Source organism: Condylura cristata, unplaced genomic scaffold (assembly GCF_000260355.1).
Source record: "Condylura cristata isolate star-nosed mole 26May11 unplaced genomic scaffold, ConCri1.0 scaffold00028, whole genome shotgun sequence".
Taxonomy (NCBI): domain Eukaryota; kingdom Metazoa; phylum Chordata; class Mammalia; order Eulipotyphla; family Talpidae; genus Condylura; species Condylura cristata.
In genome coordinates this window covers 12,019,874-12,025,153 of record NW_004567129.1, presented here as the reverse complement: position 1 = coordinate 12,025,153, position 5,280 = coordinate 12,019,874, and the positions used below count along the sequence as shown (strand labels likewise).

The following is a 5,280-nucleotide window of genomic DNA, read 5'->3' as shown; positions in this document are numbered from 1 at the left end:
GTACTTCATCCATCTGCCTGTTCTGCTCCCCACTCTGTCTCTGGTGAAGACTCTCACCCTCCGCATCTCTGGCCTGTACCCCAGTTCTGTATGAATAAATAAATAAATCTTAAAAAAAAAAGTACCAAGAAAGAGTTTTAAATACATGGTAACAAAGTAAAAGATGTTATGGTAGTTCTAGTTGAAGTAACAAAACAAATTATACTGGTTTAATAATTTGGGTTTAAAAACAATTATGCTTTCTCCTTCTAAACTAAATTTTTATACTGTGCAAGACTCCAGGCTGTATTCCATGAAAAGTCTAATTTGTTTAAATTTCTTAAATTCCCTTTGCTGGTTTTATTATTTGAGTAGAGTCCACACTTAAAATAATGAGAATGTAAAACTGTGTGTTCAAGTAAATTGAATTATAATATCATGTCTTTTAGAAAGGGATTGTTCTTTGGCACTTGAGATAACTATAAATATAAAACTAAATTATTCCTCATATCTATCTGGTAAAATTATTAAAATGTCATCTTTCTAGAAAATCCAATGCATCACTAGTAACTGTGTTTCTCTATAGTGTGTTAGCTGACACATCATTTCTAAAAGTCTTATTGACTTTGGGGACCTCCTTGGTGGTGCAACGGGGAGCACTACGAAGCACAGCACTATGAAGCTAGGGTGACCCACAAGGCGTGGTAGACCTCTCCTGTCTCACCTGCTGCTCCTCTCAGCAGTGACTTCGTCAGCTGGCCTGGCCTGTTTTGCTCCCCACTCTGTCTCTGGTGGATCCTCTCACCACCCTTGCACTGCAGGCCTGTACCCTAGTTCCATCCACATAAATAGATAATCTTTTTTAAAAAGTCTTAATTGGATTTGGTGATGGGAAACCCAAGGGGACTGCAACTGAGATGGAAAAATGCACAAAAATATGTAAAAGTAAACTAATATAATAATAAAAAAATTTTAAAAAGTCTTAATTGACTTTAAGACCTTGAACTAATATTTCATTTTGTTAATTATTGAATAATCTTGAATTGGGTATAGACCATTCTAAATGGAAATAAATTTATAAAGACAAAATATGAAAATGCCTGGTTATAAAGCATAATTTTTCTATGTCTCTCTTGTATCTTATTGTTAACAGAAAGAGCTTTAGTTATCAATTGAGGAACAAGTGTGGACACCTTTGCTTAACTTCATCACTTCAGGAGGTACAAAGGTGTCTTTTTTTTTTTTTTTTAAAGATTTTATTTTATTTGTGCATGCAGAACTGGGGTACAGGCCAGAGATGTGGAGGGGGAGAGAATTCACCAGAGACAGAGTGGAGTGCAGAACAGGCAGATCAACGAAATACACTGCTGAGGGGAGCAGCGGGCCGGTCAGGAGAGGTCTGCCACACCATGTGGTCACCTCCGGGGCAGGCGGGAATCGAACTCATGCAGAAGGGGCTTTAGATTCTCAGAGATGGACTTTAACCCGCTGCGCCACCAGGGAGGGCCCAGAGGTGTCTTTTATGGGAACACTGACAAACTTAGGGGCCTCGGAGAAGGCGAGGCACAGGCTTTGCAGATGGAAATGGGCAGAAATGAAATGGACTATTTTTGGTTCCTTACAAACAAACTAGTAAGGACAGTAAAAATGCCTCTGGCAAACAGAATGACCACGCTATGATTCCCAAGGCTTTACTAAATCTCCAGGAGAAGCTAATTCCAAAAGTGCAGTATCACATAGCTCTTGACTGTTCTCTTTTCCTTTCGATACTAATTAACATACAGAAGAGCTATCTATTCATTAGTATCTCCTATTGAGAAGTGTAAATAAAACTAGTCAAAAAGTAAGACATGAAATTAGTAAGCTGAAGTAGAAAATGCCTGAACAAAATTTAGGTGAGCACATCCATGCTTCTGGGGCTGAAAATCAAAACCATGGTCCAGTTCTGCCACCAATATGACCATGAACCACACACCACAAACAGTAAAACAGTCTTCTGTATCTAGAGGCCTTTCCCCGCTAAGGAATACTCTGATTGCAACATCTCCTTAAAATAAATGAAACCTTGACCCCTTTCCATAAATATCTAAGCCCCTATGTGAGAACAATGTTCTCCCCACATTTGCTGCAGGCACGGATGTCATGAGGAAATTGCTGGTTTTCCTCCACAAGGAGACTCACTGTACCTTGATGGTATTTTCCTTCCTTCTTGCTGTCTGGTGTATTAGGATAGTCTTTCTTCCACAGTGAAGACTTTAGAGATGAAGATACTTTTCTTAATGTTTCTGTGAGTCTTTTACAACTGCACCCTTCCTGCTTTTAGAATTTTGTAATTTTTTTTGGTAATGGCATCAGGACATATTATTTTATTCTTGAATATCACTCCATCTTCATGAGTTTATGCTTTAGCTCTCTGACTGGATTATGTACTTTCTGACCCCAACCTCACCTCTTAGTTCTTTGCACAGCCCAAAGAACCAGCATGCTTTCTCACAGTAGATGTCAATAACTAACTGAAGGATTGATCTATCAATTATGTATTACTGTGATTTACTGAAAAGTAACTTTATTTTCCTGAAAAGTAACTTTAAAAGAAAAATTGTTTTAGTCTATCATTAATCTCTCCCTGATGTGACTTTCATGTATTTAGATGCTCTGAAAAATACACTACCTAAACAGCTTCTTATGTCTGCATTTTTTCCAGTATACAAATAATCCATATTAAAAAATCTCTGCTATTCAGCTGACTCTATGTATCAAAATTATTCAGGCTTAAATTTTTTTAATTGAAACTATGTACACACAACTTAAAGAATCAAGCACTTCTATATATCTTATTACCAAAACTAGCATTCCCTTCTACCACCCACCCACTCCTTCCTAGTGGAACTCCTTCTGACTCATTTAACTGCTTCTTTTGTTTTCACTTCCCTATCTCTAACAGCTTAAAAAACTGTTACTTAAAACTCATATTAAAGCGTTATCTATTGGCTTTCCACAGAAGAAGCTCTTTCCCTCCTCAGTCATACATATACACCACCTGTCTCTCATCCTGTTCCTCACACAGTTTTACCATCATTTTATTGGATTAGTCCATTCTGTTTTTACATCGAGTATTTAGGAAAACACTGTTCAAGCTAAGTCATATCCCAACAGCAGTCTCCTTCTTGCACATCTTGTTTCATAAATTTAGATATTAACTATCTTATTCTTTTCATTTGCTTTGTTTTCTATGTGTCTGCCAATAGTTCATCACCAAACTCTCTCTCTCTCAAATATCTGAATCTTCTATATTCTGGTATTTTTTTCAGTTTCCTTTTCTTGGAGACAATGTCCTTAAAGCTGGAACCTGGATGACTCCTTTTCACCCTTCAGACCTCAGCTCTTCAGAAAGCTTTCCCATACAATGCAACATGTCTTTGAAAGTACTGCCTCTTGCCCCAACATTCTGTTTGTTTGCCCATAAATATTTATCACAATTCATAATTATTTAATTTTTCTCCTCTACTAGTCTTTGAGTTCCAGAAGTGGATGGAATGCATTGGCACTGTGCTTAAGAGGAGCTTGACATATACTCATTGAATAATTGTTCTAATAAAGATTCCTACTTCCAATGTGGAGATAAATGAATCCTCTTACACTGCTGGTGGGAATGCCAACTGCCAGCCACTATGGAAAGCTGCATGGAAGCTCCTCAGAACACTAATTGATGGATCTACTGTATGATTCATCAATTCCACTCCTAGGAAGTTATACAAAGTACACAAAAACACTAATTCAGAAGTGTTGATTAGCACTCCCATGTTAATTACAGCACTATTTATAACCAAGATATGCAAACAACCCAAATAACCCAAATGACCCCAAATAGATAAATGGATCAAAAGTTGTGGTATATTTACACAGTGGAATGTTACTCAGCAATCAAAAGGATAAATTCATACCATTTGTGGCAACATGGATAGATGGAGCTGAAAGAGATTATGCTAGCGAAAATAAGTCAGAAGGAAAAAAGATACATATTGGATGGTCTCACTTATGTGAAGAATATAGAGGAACCAAACAAAAGGTCAAAAAAAAAAAAAAAAAAAAAGACAAACCAGCAAGCTGACCATTGATCTAAGGTATGCAGCAGGAGAAGGGGGAGTGATGGGGGTGAAATCAGGGAATGGAAGAACACAAGGCAATATGGTAATGATTCATGAGTGATAAGGTGACAGAAGAACTACAGGGATTACATCTGAGGGGAGAAGCCAATCACTGTACAAAAGTGAACAACAATGTAAAAAAATTTCAAGAAAGTGATATGTATATAGCCATTAAAAAAAGTAATATTTAGTGAAACACTTAAAATAAATATTCCTATTGTTAATCAATACCTCAGTGTAACAGTATACTTCTGTTACAACAAAAACCTAATCTTGTAAAAATACAAAGATTTCAGAGGTGAAACAGGCTTAAAGATGCTTCAGAATTTTCCTCTTACATATGAGAACCTAAAATTTTAATCTAAAATATACTGTTCATGGATTGGAAGAATTAGTTTTGTCAAAATGACCACCTTACCCAGTGCAGTGCTAATCAATTGCATTCTTCAAAGAAGCACAACAAACATTATTGAGGTTCATGTGATACCACAAACAACCCTGAATAGCCAAAGCAAAAAGTAAAAAGCTGGCAGTATTACACTCCCAGACTTCAAACTATAATACAAAGCTGTGATACTCAAAACACTGTGGTGATGAAACAAAAATCAAGGCATAGACCAAAGAAAGAAAACTGAAACGAAGCCCATATCTCATGGACAGTTAATCTATAACAAAGGTGCCAGGAGAATACATTGGACTACCTCACATCATGCAAAAAAACCAACTCAAAATGGTTTAAAGAACTATACATAAAACCCAAAACCATAAAATATCTAGAAAAGGTAGGTGAAATGCTGCATTACATACACCTTAATAGTATCTTTAAAGATACATCACCCAAAACAAGGATAGTGAAAGAAAGGATAAACAACTGCGACTATGTCAAGTCAAAGAGCTTCTGTACAGCAAGAGAGACTCTACACAAAACAAAGACAAGCCCCACTGACTGGATGAAAATATTGGCACACAATACTAATGACAAAGGACTGATCACAAAAGTACACAAAGAGCTGATGAAACTCAACAAAAATAAAGTGAACAACCCCATCAAAAAATGGGTAGAGGCCCTCCCTGGTGGCGCAGCGGGTTAAAGCACTGCACTGAGAAGCTAAAGCCACTTCTGCATGAGTTCGATTCCCGCCTGCCCTGGAGG

General features: G+C 37.1%; 1 protein-coding gene across 2 annotated transcripts in view; it reads right to left on the bottom strand.

Annotated features, from left to right (window-relative positions):
* Positions 1-5,280, bottom strand: part of WDR59 (WD repeat domain 59) — an 80,813-nt gene that overhangs the window by 1,607 nt on the left and 73,926 nt on the right. The gene's annotated exons all lie outside the window — the stretch shown is intronic.